The sequence below is a fragment of the Ornithorhynchus anatinus genome, chromosome 8 (assembly GCF_004115215.2).
Source record: "Ornithorhynchus anatinus isolate Pmale09 chromosome 8, mOrnAna1.pri.v4, whole genome shotgun sequence".
Lineage (NCBI taxonomy): Eukaryota > Metazoa > Chordata > Mammalia > Monotremata > Ornithorhynchidae > Ornithorhynchus > Ornithorhynchus anatinus.
The window spans coordinates 13,197,146-13,213,863 of NC_041735.1; the positions used below are offsets into that span (position 1 = coordinate 13,197,146).

The following is a 16,718-nucleotide window of genomic DNA, read 5'->3' on the forward strand; positions in this document are numbered from 1 at the left end:
AGAGAAACCCCGGTGCAGACCCCCTTGATGATACTTCCCGGATTTTGGCAAGAGAAGCATGAATGCCCCACTGGTCTCTGCCAAAAACCTACCGGAACTTCTGTCAGTCACTCAGCCAACAGGATATACTGAGTGTCTCCTGTGGCAAGAGAATTATAGTCCAGCTCCATTGCTCTTGTTCCCCGAAAATGGGTGTGAAGAAGGTGCTCTGAAAATTTACAACCCATTCATTTTTCTTTGGAACAGAGCCAGTGTAAACTACATGATGGGAAGGAGATATGGAAAAAGCATTGCTAAACTGAAGACCACTCAAGTCTTACTAAAAGCATAGGGTTGAAAGGCCTTCAGGTTCAACCAATGAATAATAATAACAGCTGTGGTATTTGCTAAGTCTTTTTATGTGCCAAACACTGGCCTAAGAATTGGGGTAGTTGCAAGATAACCAGGTCAGTCACGGTCCCTGTCCCACATGGGGCTCACAGTCTAAGGAGAAAGAAGGACAGGTATTTAATTCCCATTTTACAGATGAGAAAACTGAGGCAAAGAGAAATTGTGACTTTGCCCAAAGTGAAAAAACAGGCAAGTGGCAGAGCCAGGATTAGAACCCAGGTGTCTTGACTCCCAGGCCACTGTTCTTCCCACTAGGACATGTTTCTACTAAAATGTCCAAGATAGAAGGTTGCCCATTCTTTATTTCAAAATGTTCAGGAATGGAGATTCCATAGAGTCCCCTAATAGCCTAGTCCAGAGTTTTATCACCCTGATAGTCAAGGTGATTGTCCTCCAAACTCTTCTGCTTGTAGCCAATTTCCTCTTCACCAGCCCTCTGTGAATACAAAGAAGAACTGGTCAGCGTAAAACTTCTTCATACACTCAAAGACAGTTATTAAGTCACTCCGTAGGTTTCTCAAAGCCAAACAATCCAATTCTTTTAACTGTCCTCGCAGGGCCTGTTTTCCATCCCTTTAATCATTTTCATTGCTCATTTTTGGACCTGCTCCAGTTCCTCTGCATTCTTTTCAACATGTGGTGACCAAAATTGGATGCAAAAGTTCTCTAAGAGTCATGCCAGGAGCAGCAATCCCTGAGGGCTCCCCTGACTGTTTGTTCTTGAATCCCTCGGCCTGCTTGTGTTCTAGGCTGACTTTTTCTTTTTTCCATTTCCCCTTTGCATTATTGGTGATTGAAAAGGGGATGTGGCAGGCTTCTCATTATTAGTAGCCAATGCAATGCAGCCTGAGCCCCTTTAGAGGCTGTATTTTGTTTTGTGTTGGTGTTTGACCCGCAGGGCGCCTTCATTATTCTGAAGGACCGAATACAATGTCCAGAGCACATTTTTTCAGCCTGGAACCTTCTCACTCCAGCGGATGATGGTATAAAAGATCTCCCTATGTGCAAGACTTATTTTCAATCTTTTTCAGACCTTAAAATTTCCAGAACAATCAGTTTGCTGATTATTAGCTGCCTTCTTCCTAAATTCCAGGGTGTCACAGAGTGGAGCATGTCACAGCTAAATAAGGGGAAAAAGGGGCAGTGGATAATCAGAGTCAGCTAGTATCTAGGTGGGTGGTGGATCCAAAGGGGAGAATCCAAATCCATCATTGGCTGGAGGCCCTACTTGTTCCAATCACTCTCCCCATTGGCCAAGGATGGGACTCTTTTAGCAACTGCTCTGGGAGAGTAGTCCTTCTAGCAATTTCTTTAAGGCTCAGGATCAGGTTCAGATTTCCCTCCCTCAGGGTCATTTAGCATCCTATTATTGAAGATCCCTCCCTTCTGGGTCACCGACACACTTGGATCTTTACTCCCTAGGCACTTTGATGCTCCTCCCACCTCCAGCCCCACAGCATTTAGGTATACATCTTTATATTCTGTAGCTTCCCCTGTCTGTAATTTATTTTAATATCTGCCTCCCCCACCATCTTGTAAGCTCCTGGAAGACAGGGATCGTGTCTGCCAACTCTGTTGTATTGTACTCTCCTGGATGCTTGGTTCTGTGCTCTGCATACGTTAAGTGCTCAATAAATAGGATCGATTGATTATTTGATTGCTAAAGCTCTCTACGAAAGAAAATTCTACTGTCCCTTTCAATAATCCATCCAACGATTTTGTAATGCTTACAGTTGGAAATATCTTTCTTATACTCAACCCCGATCTCTGCTCCTGGAACTTTTCCCTTACAAACTCAAACATTTGCTGGGGAGCTTGATGCTGAGTATACTAACTTACTGAAGTCACTGACAGCTGAACCATTTCTCTCTTAAAAAGGCTAAAACACAAGAAAATCTCCTTGACACTATATTCATTTCACAAAGCCATCGCTCTCTTTTCTGCCACATGTTGCTTCTTAATACCAAATAACTGATTGCTGCTGTCAGATTAGGTTTTAATGGTCCTGAGTTATTACAAAATTCCTCATCAACCATGTTTAAAGGTTCCCCAAGATTAGATATAAATCATTATTCCGATTTAGTTCTTTGCATGATTTGTCTTCTCTAACGTTAAGTCTACTACATAATCTTCCATAGTTTCTTTTCCTTTCTATGAATTTCCCTCCTCTGTGCTCATCCAGCCTGGTATAAGAACTCTTCATCTGAAAAGCTGCAGACAATGACTTTGGCCGCCAACCAGTATGAAGTGCTCATCTCACTTCTTGGACTGAGGGCAATGACTGGGTGTGTTAGCTATAGCTTCATTTCCACCATGACATTTGTTATGCGGAGTAAACACGTGTGCACTGGTACTTGCTCAACTCTAGTTTTGTTGTTGTTATTATCATTATTATTATTGTTGTTATTAAGCACTTACTATGTACCAAGCACTATACAAAGTGCTGGATTAAGTGCAAGGTAACCAGGTTAGACAAAGTCACTGTCTCACGTGGTCAGGGTGGGGGTAAATCTCCATTTTACAGATGAGGAAACTGAGGCACAGAAGCTTTAAATGACCTGCCCAAAGTGACACAACAGTCAAGTGTGGAGTTAAGGTTAGCAACCAGGTCCTCTGATTCCCAGGCCCCTGCTCTTTCCACTAGGCCACGCTGCTTCTGTTGGTGCCTTTGATCTGTTTGATATGTTGGAAAAACATCAAATGGTCCAGTGACTCGACCATGAAATCAACCCTGGCTTGCCAAGTAAGACCAGATAACTTTAACTTTCACTGCTGTCTCATTTTCTCTCCATCTACAAATTCACTGGGACATATATAACTTTGATATCTTGTTACTTTTTCCAAGCTCACATGCCCCCAGCTGAGCTTCCCATCTTCTTTCCCAAACTCTCATCACCCAACTTTATCCTCCCTATAAATACTGTGTTCTTAGTCTTGGAGTTACCTTTGATCAATCTCACTCATTTACTGAAGTCAGTCTATGCTGACTAAGCTTGTTGTGGGCATGGAATGTGGGAGTGGTATGTGTTTGTTTATTATTATATTGTACTCTCCCAAGCACCTAGTATAGTGCTGAGCACACGGTAAGTACACAATAAATACCACTGAATGAATGAATCGTATTTATTGAGTGCTTACTGTGTGTACACAGTCCATTGCTGTATCCTATAGGCTTTCCCTCTGCAGTATTTTATGATTTATAAAGGGTCATCACAGTGCTAGGCATCATCAGGGAGGACGTAGAAAAACCCCAACATCAGGCATAGTTTTGCCACCAAGTAAAATCATAGCTTGTTCATACCTGGGATGTCACCTGCAGGTCAGGTGGTCGCATCTCAGTAAGGCTTTAACAAAGCTGAAGAATGCACAGAAAAGTTCACCCCAATTGGTCAAGGAGGGGTGCAGAGGGAACAGAATAGACTCAGATTGCTAGGACTCTCTGGTCTTGAAAGATGAAGGTTTAGATGGAAGATTATTCAACTTTACAAATCACTGAAGTTTTGGGCAAGGCTAACATCACTACATCTCTTAACACTAAGGCTTCTGGTCCCCATTGAAGCTAAAAGTAATAGAATCAAAGCACAAAGAAGAAAACAGTTCATCACACAATGGGGTGATAAGTAAAATAAATTAATCAATCAGCCAATCGGTGGTATTTATTGAGGAATTTATTACTTGAGGGAGTTGCACGGGCTCAAAAGAAATACTAAGGGGTTCAAAAGAGTGTTGGATAATTCCTGAATGACAGGTTTCTGTTTTTTTCTATGGTATTTGTTAAAAACTTACTATGAGCAGGCACTGTTCTAAGCGCTGGGATAAAATATAAGATAATTAGGATGGACACCGTTCCCTGTCCCATATCAGGCTCACGACCTTAATCCCAATTTTAGAGATGAGGAAACTGAGGTACAGAGAAATAAAGTGACTTGCCCAAGGTCTCAAAACAGACAAGTGGTGAAGCCAGAATTAGAACCAGGTCCTTCTGACTCCCAGGCCTTTGCTCTATCCACTAGGCCACAAGGTTCAGAGTGAAGGAAGGAAAGTTAGGGATGACATATCCACCACCATCTGGGTGGATGTCACATGTTTCTCCAAAAATCCATTTCTTGTCCTTGTTGGACACCGAATGTGACACTAGACTGACTAGTAATCTGTTAATGGAATTAGTTAAGTGCTTACTATGTGCCAGGCCCTGTATTAAGTGCTATGGTAGATAGAAGCTAGTTAGGTTGGATATAGTCCATGTCCCACGTGGGGTGCTCAGCCCCATTTTACAGATGAGGTAACTGAGGCACAGAGAATGTAAATGACTTGACTAAGGTCACACAACAGACAGTGCTAGTAATATCACTGACTATGTCCTTTTGGCTCTGCCTTGTACCCTACACTTAGTCTGGTACAACACAGCCTTAGAACAAGCTCTTACCTCTAAACTAGGCTACTGCAATAGTCTTCATGCTAATCTCCCTGTTTCCAATCTGTTTTCACTGCAGTATTTCACTCAGAAAGTAGTAAAAAATCATCTTTTATAAATTTCAATCCAATCAGGGCACCCTGTTCTTTGAAAGCCAAATCTTTTGACCATGGCTTCAAAGTTTTCTCCACCTGGATCTCTTGTACCTAACTGTCTCAACATCCTCTGCTCATTGTCTCCTGGTTTCTGAGCTACATCACAGGCCCAGTCCTTCCACCTAAAATTCCCTCCCTCTTCTTTGTTTCCCATCCACCTCAGTTTCCTTCTGCAAAACATGGTTAAAATCCCTCTCTCGCAAAAAGCCTTCTGACCTGGTTATGCTATTCACTCCAGGCATTACAGCATACATATCTTTAAACTAGAAGTTTTATGCCTCTGGTTCATGCATATTTCATCTAGTTCATATTGCATTTTTGTCCTTATCTTTCATTTATTATAAACTCCTCAGGGGCAAGGGCCATCTTTTATCCTTCTTCTTAAATCCCTCTTAATCTCTGGTACACTGCTCAATGGAATAGGGGCTTGATGAACACTAATAATGAAGATGATGAACTCTTATCATTACTAATAATCACTGTGGTGTTAGGTGTTTACTATGTGCCAACCACTGTGCTAAGCTCTGGGGCAGGCACAGTATAACCAGTTCAGACACAGTCCCTGTCCCATCTGGGCTCTAGGTTATACAGTGCTCTGCACACAGTAAGCACTCAATAAATACGATTAATTGGTTGATCAATTCAGAGCTAAGTATCCAGTTTGAGGATTATTCAGGCCTCCCATTATCCTCCCAGTTTCTGACTTTTGCTCATTTAACTGTTCATTCATATCACTTCTAAGCCCCCTGTGTTGGTTCTGTGGAAAAAAAGCATATCTCTGGGAATCAGGAGAGCTGGGTTCTAAACTTCACTCTACAAGTAAGAGAATATCTGCTGGGGCTATGTGATCAATGGTGATAGTTTCTGGCCTAGAACATTCATTAAGTGAGGTGGCGAGATCCAGCAAGAATCCTGAAAATTGGCTGGCTAATCTGGACAACAAAAACTACTCTGGCCATCTAGGCAACCACCTACGGCACCATGATACACCTCAGTCATAAATACCACTATTTGTAAGTTTTCGTGATCTGCATTGTGACTGTCTCTAATGACCATCGGTGGTGAGAAATGACTGTTCTCCTAATGACTCCACAGCCCATCAGCTTAGGTCCCATTTCTTATCATCCCTAGGTGCCTTCCCACTTAAAAGAGAGAACATTTTAAAGACCTAATGAATCCTCCCTCTTTCTCCACAAACCAGGATAGCACTTGCAAAACTTCAAGATGGTAAGGTAAGCGTTAATGGATCCGAAACATATGGCTTAAATTTTCCTGGAAAGATAGAAAGTTTCCTGAAAAGCCTGGGGGAAAACACCCCCAGAGTTGTTAATTTTGCCAAACCCACAATACAGCTAGATTGGTCAATCCCCAGTATGAATTTTTGTGTGTGTGTAAAATTTGTGGTGGAAACCAGATTTTGCAAGAAATTTGGGCTCCCATTCTGAAGTCAAGTAAGTAAGAAGGAAAACAAAATTGGAGCAAAGTTTCAAGTGTCAGAGTGAGGCATCCATCCACATACTCCTTCCCAGCCCAGTTTACTCCAAAGTCCAGAAGGAAATCTAGACTAAAGCAGACAGCATCTATATTTACAAAGTTTTCCTTACTTTGCTTCTATTAGTAGGTGTTGAGCCTGGGAGAGAACTAGAATATTTATAGCCTTTGTCCAGCACAAACCACTGCCCACCGGGAAGACTCTGAGGGACCTGGGAATTTCTAGCTGTGATGCTCCTCTCTTGACCTCCAATGGAAAAACAGCCACTGAATCACATCACGGAAGCATTAACAAATACCCAACTACATTGCATCAGGAGATTGGTCAATCAATCCATCAGTGAGTGCTTACTCTGTGCAGAGACTGTACTATTTTTAATTTTGTGTTGTTTTTGTGTGCTTTGCCCTTTGGTCTTCTTGATAAAGTTATTGAGAACCCAAGAAACTAAAAGAGATTTTGAGAGGTCATCTGTTTTCTCCCCCTGCCTCCAAAACTGATGGTGGTCTCTTCTTTTTTTAGGTACCTCTTTTTTAAAGGTTTCCATAACCTCTTTTGAGACCTTAGCCCAGTAGTGAATCATCTTTATGTTGGGGAAGATTTTCTCAGCAATAAACTCTCAGATCACCTTCCCAGCAGGGTGGAGAGAGGAAAGAAGCAGAGGACCCCACCTTCCTTCATCTTAAAGGTCATGAAGTATTGGAACGTTATTTTCCGCCTATTGCAGCATAGAATTTCGTTATTCAATTTTGCTACTCTGCAGTCATCTTCATTGGGGACTTCTCTGAATCTCAGCCTTCCATTTCATTCTTTATTGTCCACCACACGCCCCATTTATGTGTTCAAGGAAATATGGCTGTTTCAACTACAGCCAAGAAGAAAAGATCATTTCTAAATAGTAACTAGGAGACATTTGGAATCCTAGTCACGCAGGAGTGGCTTCTTGTTAACTGCCTATTGACCAAATCCCACAGTAGAAAAAACATTTTCAGCACCGACATCTTTGCACCAGGGATCTGGTCACTCGTTCTTCAGCAAATGACAAGAAGGTGCCCTCCCTCAAACTGTACACTTCTGACTAGAAAAGGGTGATATTTGGGTCCATAACTCATTTTCATCCTGTAATCAAGTCCCACTGAATCTGAGCAGAAAGGAAGTCCAGAGGTTTACCATACAGGGCCTAAAATAGTGTGAGAAAGGAACTAGCTTCAGCCTGGATGAAAATCATTAAATCAAACACTGGGAAATTCATTTCTCATAAGACTGGAGTCACTGGAGACTTGCCCAGCTATGAACCAAGAATAGCCATTCACAGCCGAGGGGATGCAGTAGGAAAATACAGTTCAAGGTGTAATAAAACTCCTCATCTGCAGCAAACTTGTGGACTCCGGCAAATGTTACAGATCAGTACCTGTGTTAAAAGGTTTAGAGTTACATGCCTTTGCTTTTTGGATAACGTTTCTCAAGCGTCTTCCTTCGACTGCAATTCATGTTTTAAAGGAAAACATATCTCTTGTGTTTTCAGGGGAACAGTGTGGAAATGGAGGGGCCTCTACTCTTAAGAGGCAGACATTCTGTATTTTTGTATTCATTTGCAGCTCAGAGACCATAAAAAATTTTAATGAAAAATGCCATGGACGGATTCCAAGAAATTCTTTTTCAGTGGTGCAAGCAGTTCACTCTGATGGGTAGATGGATAATTGCTAACAATAACACAAAGAGAAAACTGGAGGTCATTTCTATCAAGGAATATGGGATTGGGTTTATTGTTTAGAAACAGCAAAAGGGATCCCAAGAAAGACAATTTAAATAAAGGGTGCAACCTTAATATTTAATGTATGCATCTATATTTAATATTCACCTAATGCTGCCACTTTTGTAGCATTTGCAGCTCAAGTTGACGACACAGTAAAAACATTTCCTTTGTTTCTTAGATTATATTTTACAGTTTGATGCTCTTTCTTTCTACTCCTAAATTAAATGTAGGTGTAATGTTCAACAGCTAGTGTTGGGAGTTCTGTGATGATCATGTACTGGCACCTCTCATCAGGCCCTAATGTTAAGAGCCCTAAAAACGTGGAAAACCATAAAATGCCATCTTTTGAGGTCCCAGACCAAGATGCGGTATAGCAGCCCCTCAGCTTTGGGTCAAGAAGGGAGCTCCAAATCCTACTAAAGGTAAAAAGGTAAATCTTGGTTGTGTAGCCGCCTTCTCTCCCCTACTAGACTGCAAGTTTAAGGACAAGAATCTTGCTTATTTTTGAGCATATATCATAGTGGCCTAGTACAGTGTTGTGTATCCTAAGGATGTGCCAATACCAAGACCAGGCCCTGTACAGAGCCAAAGCAAAATGTACCCTTGGACTTTCCTTCTGAGATTGACCTTTCTGTAGTGTAGGCTCGCAGAAGTTCTCACCATTAATGATTCATAGCAATTTTGGACATGTACAAGAATTGGAAAGACTGCTTCAGAGGGCCCGTACTCCACTTGGTCTTCTTGTCCTGTTCTTTTATTTTTTCAGTGTCATGGGCGATGGAAGAAGAATCAGCCATCTATCTATCATCATCTGTCACCTCTGCTTTACTCTTGAATGGTAGATGAGCTTGGGGTCTTAGTTCACCTCGAAGAGTGTAGGGAGTAGAAAGAGTATTCATTAGCTGTAACTGTATTCTTGGGAAGATGGACCTACAAATCCTGGCAGGCAGTCAATGGAAATGATGGCTCCAAATTGCTCATTATTTTTCAGAGCATATGCAGCAGAGAGGAGTCCTTTGGAAAAATACAATAGGAAAAAAAATTCCTAGTTGGAACCAAAGAAGTAGACATCATCATTATAAGAGGCAGAGTGGCCTAGAGGAAAGAGGACTTGGGAGTCCAGGGAGTCAGAGGAACTGGGTTCAAATTCAGACTCTGCCAATTGCCTGCTGTGTGACCCTGGGCAAGTCACTTAATTTCTCTGTTTCCTCAACTATAAAATGGGGATTCAATACATGTTCTTCCTCCTACTTAGATGGTGAGTCCCACGAGGGACAGGAGCTGTGCCCAACTTGATTAACTTGTATATACTCCAAAATTTAGAACAGTTCTTAGTAAGTGCTAACAGATATAAGTAATAATAATAAGAATCTTGGTATTTGTTAAGCGCTTACAATGTGCAGAGCACTGTTCTAAGCGCTGGGGGATACAAGGTGATCAGGTTGTCCCACGAGGGGCTCACAATCAATCCCCATTTTACAGATGAGGTAACTGAGGCATAGAGAAGTTAAGTGATTTGCCCAAAGTCACACAGCTGGCAAGTGGCAGAGCCGGGATTTGAACCCATGACCTCTGAGTCCCAAGCCCGGGCTCTTTCCACCGAGCCATGCTGCTTCTCTAAGCAAATGTGAGTTAAAATGTAACAAATGGCAAATAAAAGATTTCAATGTAAGTTTAAAAAAGTAAGTACTTAAATATAATACTACCAGTAATAGTAATAATAATAGTAGCAATAATACTAATAATAACATTCTTGACCCTATTTTTGTTCCCCAAACATCAGTGTTTCGATTCACCTATAGCTTTTATTAGTTCTGACGGCTTGTCCTCTAGACTGGAAGCTCACTGTGGGCAGGGCCACATCTGTCAACTCTGTTATATTGTACACTCCCAAGTACTTAATACAGTGCTCTGCACATAGTAAGTGCTCAATAAATATGACTGATTGATCAATTGATTGACAAACGTGATTGACTCTCCCCTATTCCAAAGGGCATATATACTTAACTCTGATGGGTGGTGTGGAGCAATGTCTAGTTTCTGAAAATTTTGTCTCTCAAAACCCAGTGGATCTGAATGCCTGCCCAATCCAGTCCTGAGTAAAATTACAGTTGATTTATTTTCTGTGGTCAGACCACTTTGGGCCCCTCTTCTTTCCATGACTTCTGTTGATTTTCCAGAGACTAGGTTCAGTCTAAGCTTACTCATCTTTGTGGAACTCAAAGGTGTGAATATTGAGGAATGAATCATTAAGATGTCTCAAATCATGTGGTTGGAGATGTGAAACTGTAGAGTTTGAGAAGAAACCTGGAGTCATAATCGTGATAGACAGGAACCAACAAGTTGGATTTGCATCTAAGGGCAACCAACCACGAGGCAGGATTTAACTTTTTTAAACAGGCTCACTCACCCAAGTATTTATTTCATTTCTCCTTTTCAGGCTGCACAAGACAGATAATAACTACTGTTCCAGGAAGACTGTTTTAGAGTAGAACTAGAGAACAGGTAAGGCTTTAATTTTTAGGAGAGTCCCAGGATTCAGCTAAAAAAAGAGGCCCTGAATCTTCCAAACCTAGATGAAATACAAGCCAGATCAGATTTCTGGACCTCATTTTGCCTCCCAAAGAGCAATCTTCTGAAATATCCTTCTAAAATCTATGCTCCATGGACACCCAAATTAGCAGAGAGACATGAAAGAATCAAGCAGGAACTAAAACAGCAAGAATTGAAGAGAAACTGAGGATCCAATCATTCACAACACAGCCACTGCTCTTCCTTTAACTTCTGATGCTTGTGATTATTGGAAGTATTGTTACTGACATAGGACAGCTTTATGGATTTAATCAAGATATATGAAGATGATGATGGTGATGAGGGAGTCTTCCATCAGTAATGAGAGATGAGGTTCTGTCCTGGGACTTAAGAACAAGTGTCTGCATGGAGGAATTGAGTCTACTGCTAGTGATTTGCCCAGCACTACTTACAATCTCTCATCTCTGCCAATCTTGTTTCCATTGGAGCGTAGAGGGCAGCAAGAAAGTAGGTGGGCAAGGGGTGCAGCACACTGCAAAATACATATGTGATCTTTTGCCCACATTAGCCAGCTACAGGCAGAACAAGGACTAGCACATAGTAAGCGCTCAGTAAGTACGATTGAATGAATGAATGAATAAATGACTAGCACCTAGCTCTCATGAGGGCCAGAGTAGTATTCTTTCCACTGGTCCAACAGCAGGGCTGAATGCTAATGAAAGGGAAAAGTCAGGGTTTTAAGAGCATACTCATTTAACCCATCATAGCAATGAAATAAACACGATTTTTACATCTTGAAAATGGTTGATCTGTCTGTCTGCCCCCTTTGCTATCTTTTGTTTGAAGGAGAAAACAGGGACTGCAAAGATAAAGTCCTTTCAAGTGGGAATATTTTTCTCTACCCAGAAAAAGTAATAAACGCCATAGCCATGCAATTTATTTTAGAATGTTTTCTATATAAACAGTAGTAGTATATTTTCTGTACAAATACGGGTCCATTTTCTATTTGCACTGCTTGTAAAAGCTGTTTTTCTAGGGGTCTATTTTCCATACAAGTGGGCTGTTCAGTAAGTAGCATATTTTCTATACAAATAGCATTTTATGATGGAGTCTAATTTTGTTCCCTTTAACAAGCAATTATTATGCTCCCTGTGTAATGTTCCAGATGTGCAAGAGGTTTAGGAAACCTTACCACCAAGTGAAGTACATCGTTGTAAATGTACGTTCTCACAGTGGAGACTTTCCAGGTCACTGAATCCTGGTTTGCGGTTGAGGATTTTTTTCAAAAATGAAAACGAGCGTGTTCTGTCAGCAAAGGGGTCAGTAGTCCTACAGCCAACCGTGAACACACAGACTGTTGCCAATTTTCCATAGGTTGGATGGTTTGTGGTATTGGAGTAAATAGAGGCACACCGAAGAGAAACAGCAAGTACCACTCGGGGGGAAAATCCATAAACACAGGAATCAAAAGGTCACCAAGAGGCTTTAAAGGTTATACAAAGGAGGCAGGAGGCAGCATAATCATGAGTTTAACAAAAAGCATGAAGAAATCAATAGTGGTTGCAAATGCTTTTTTTAGTCCCGAATGCATTACTCCAGTGAAAATTCATCCACAGTTCCCAATTCCCAACCTTATAGGTGCTGGATTTTGCACCTTAATCAGCAAAAAGGCGGTGGTCTTTAAGGCAAAGAGAGACCATGAGACGTCATCTAATCCATCCCCCTGCCTTCTGAAAGGCCCACCCTCAAAATAATCTAGACACAAGACAGTTTACTTAGTTTTTAAAGATACTACAACTCCCATTACTCAATTGTCACTATTAGGGAATTTCCCCCTTATGTCCAAACTCAAAATTTCACGCCACCCTTCATATTCCTTTCACCTTGTTTTGACCTTGTTCTATACCTGCCAATGCTTTAGCCTGAGTTTTCCACACAGGCCAACCAAAATCACAAGGAAAAATATGACTGCATGTATGTATGTTGATGGATGAGTGCACCAGCTGAATAACAAATCTGCCTTATTGTTTGCCTGAGAGACACTGTAGGGAATGAAGCACCTGCAACCTTTTCCCATGATTTGATTTGTCTTGATTCATCCAATAGTGTTGGGATCATTGCAAAATTGCCACAATAAATATTCTTGTCCAGGGGATGTGGGGAGGGAAAGAAAACTTGCCCATCACATAGCAATATATGGGGAAAAGTACAGTAATGGAGTCTGTCCAACTTGATGCTGATCCTCAGGTCCAGCCCCCTGCCTCCAAGTAGGTAAATGGCTAAATCTTCCAGACTAGGTGGTAGCTTAATCTTTTCTCAAAGATCTCCAAGGGTGGAAAGTTCACAACCTCTCAGAATCTTTTTTAGAAACCAGCATTTTATCATCTTAATAGTCAATGCATCCTTTCTCATAGTCCAACCCAAATCTCTCCAACTTAAATTTAAAGCCTGTTTCCTCTTGTTTGGTCGTCAGTTGCCATGGAGAACAATTGGTGAGAATCCTCCCATAAAAACCTTTCATATACTTGACAACAGTTATTAAGTCTCTGTTTAGCTTCTCTTCTTTAGGTCAAATAACCCTCGTTTCTTTAGACTTTCTTCCTAGGACTCTCTTTCTTCTCTGAAGTCTGTTTTGTTGTTCCATCTTGATGCTCTCTGGGTATTTTTTTTAAAGTATGATGACCAAAACTGGAGATGGTCCTGTATAATCAACACAGTATCATTTCTTCTCAAGTCACTTAATTTCCCTGGGCCTTAGTTACCTCAGTTGTAAAATGGGGATTAAGACCATAAGCCTCATGTGGGACATGGACTGTGGCCAATCTGATTAGCTTGTATCTACCCCAGTGCTTAGTGCAGTGCCTGACACATAGTAAGCACTTAAATACCATAAAAAAACTAACTCTTGCACATCATTTTTCTGTTGTTACATCCCAACACTGCACTTTTAAAATAATGAAAGGCATAAGGCAGTCCTGATTCCTATTCAGCTTCTGGTAATTTTTGATTCCTAGGTCTCCTTCTGCAGCACCCTCCCCCTCAAACACACACACACACACACACAAACACATTATGCCCCTGTTTCCTGCTCTGGGGTCAGGAATTGTTGGGATTGGATCAAGATGGTGAAAGAAACAGGATTTGGCTTTCCTGCTCCTGTTTCACTGGTCCTTGCCCCATGTTTCCTGCTTCTTCAGCTGCTAAGTGTGGGAATCAGCAGGAAGCTTAGATGCAAGACAACTAGAATCAGGGGACCCTGCTCTCAAACCCGGTATTGCTGGGAATTTCTCGTTTCCAAACCCTATTCCCACTACCGCATGCCACTTAAGCTTTCCACGTTACCTAAATACTTGGATATTCACCCCCCTACTTTCCACCCCCATTATCCCTGTATACAGATCATTATGTTCCCCCTAGCCATCTGCAGTTGATTTTAGCATCCGTCTCCGCTTATAGGCTGTAAACTCTTTGAGGACAGGGATTATGTCTACTAATTCTAGTTTACTCTCCCAAGAACTTAGTACAGTGCTTTGCTTTGAGTAAGTGCTCAATAAATGCTATTGCTTGATGGAAATCTTTTCAGAATCAAATCCTTTCTGAAGCCTCAAGACAATACATTTCCTGTTCTCCCTTGAGTGTGTGGTCTGGAATCTTATGTTTATCTGCCACATTGTAGGATCAGCTCAGGCCGTGGCACTCACTGACAAGCCAAGGTGTCCTTTGTGTGGGGCCATTCCATTCCTAAATTAAATGGAAAGTCTTGTCTCAGACCGGCATCTCAAAAGGCATCTCCACCAAACCCAAACTTTTTACAAGGACTTGATGTACTTGGGAAAAGAATGTAGGGATCTCAGGCAAAATGGGAAATGGTGAACACAATTTAATTAATATACTTCATCCTAAAATTAAAGCACTGGGCAAGCTTCTAAATTCTGCTCTGTAATTTTCTAAAGGACATCCTAACCAAAGAATTAATCTTGCTCTTTTTCTTTAAGACAACTCTCTATTTCAGGCCAGATTTCTGTATTTGGTAGAATATTCATTCTCTATTAATGCAACATGTTACCTGACGGTCATGATTTAAATCATTAGCTGGAAATATCAGCAAATCCTTTCTGAAGTCAGGGAATAGATTGACTCGATTTCAAGATTGCAGATAGTTTTGAGTAAAATATTAAAATTCCTGGCAACCTCTGAGAATGACTTAATCTAAGTATGAAGGGAGGAGATAGTATTACATAAGCTGCTTCTTCAATGTTGGCCCCTGGAGGAGAGACCACATCTCATGGATTTCCTTTTCCATTTCTAATTTCTGTGATTATCTCATGTCTATGAAGTTTCCAGGAGGACTGAGACAAATGGGTCAGAGATCTTAAGGTAACTGGTGATGGATTTGAGGGTCAGAAGATAGGTTTGATATTTCCCTCTCTTGGAGTACTGCAATTTCTTTCCTGAACTGACAATTCACACTGGCATGGATCTAAACAGAACCATCCTACTCTTCAAATAAAGTTGACCATGGATGTTCTTGCATTTATAGCCATCTTGATTACTTCTATCAAGGACCAAGAATTTCAAATCCTTCATTCTGCAGAAACTGTAAAAAAGTACAAGTATATAAATGTATAGATTCCCCTGAAACAGGGTGGCATTTTCATAAATGTTTAAAGCTTTGTTTCCATTAGGGCTTGGGCAAGGTCTCACAAAAATGGTGCATTAATAGTGCCACATTTTTTTCCTCCAACCTCCCCCAGGAAACCTTCCATGATTGCTTTCTCTTCCCCCTGGGTTTATGTGCTCCCAGCTGCCACTTCAACGCTCTGTACTAACTATACACTTGTGTATTCGCAACCATCCTTAGCACTTATAAATATCTCAACTAAGCCATATACACTTCCACTTCTTCTTTCTCTTATTTGCAAATTATTTCAGCATCTCTCCAGCTTTACTGTAAACTCCCTGAGGGAATGGTTCTACAGTACTCTCACCAGTGCTTATCCTAGTACTCTGCACACAGTACTACTCAATCAATACAATTATTTGAACTAGCCTGGTTTCAGAGTTAAGGTGGTGGGAAGCTAGCCCACTGGCTTTGGCTTTTGAATCTGGCCAAGACTGACTCATTTCAGCCAGTCAGGAACTTTAGATTTGCAAATCAACCATCAGTCCATCCAGAACAATATTTGGAAACAAAGGGTGGAAGTGGTTTAGATGATAAGAGCATATCCGGTCTCCATTAAAAAAAGAGGTGTTTAGAAATAATCAGTCATTTATTGAGCTTTTACAGTATGCTTAGCACTGTTGTAAGTGTGTGAGAGAGTAAAATGTACTTGTTGGTAGGATGTTCCCTGCCCACAAGGAGTTTACAGTCAGGAGGAGAAGTTTTTGGTCCATGGTTTTGCCTAGGCAAAAGTGCTCCTAAAACAAAAATTCTTAGAGACTCCTGGTCCTGAATTTTCCCTCCTTCCCCCTCCCCCTGCAATTGCCCTGTCTAGTTTAACTGCATTAGCAGCAGTAGTTAGTAAAACAGTGGATGTAGAAGCAGCATAGCCATGCATGGCTCCAGCAAAGCTATTGGTTGAATTGGTGCAAAGACCGGGGGTTGGGAAATGCTGACATTGGTGGTGACCTCCCTGAACATGGTACCCCTTCCTCGGGTGTGGAGGTGACAAGAAGTTCATGGTAGCGCTTCTTGGCTTTTCCTCATCATCCGCTCATATTTGAGCCTGTATGGAAGACAGGAAAATCAGCCATAAGCTTTTTTGGAGAGTATTATGCTTCTAGATTTCTGTAACAGTTAGGGTCTTCTAAATCAATCTTTCTAGGCCGGGTCTTACCTCCCCTATTCCTCACTAACAAGATGGAATGGAGCCCACTGTGGACAGTTTTTAGGCTGGTGAACTTACTTTACAGAAATTGATTCGGGGTGGAAAGAGAGAGAGAGAGAGAGATCCCACTGCCTTGCCACTGAAGCACAAATCA

At 41.3% G+C, this 16,718-nt stretch overlaps 1 long non-coding RNA gene across 1 annotated transcript in view; it reads left to right on the forward strand.

Moving 5' to 3' along the window:
- The first annotated feature begins 6,976 nt into the window (after nt 1-6,976).
- LOC114813702 overlaps nt 6,977-16,718 on the forward strand; it is a 74,351-nt gene continuing 64,609 nt past the window's right edge. Inside the window, exons 1-2 of the long non-coding RNA XR_003761424.2 lie at nt 6,977-8,626; nt 10,645-10,709. This is a non-coding gene — a long non-coding RNA (uncharacterized LOC114813702). The remainder of the gene's footprint in view (nt 8,627-10,644; nt 10,710-16,718) is intronic.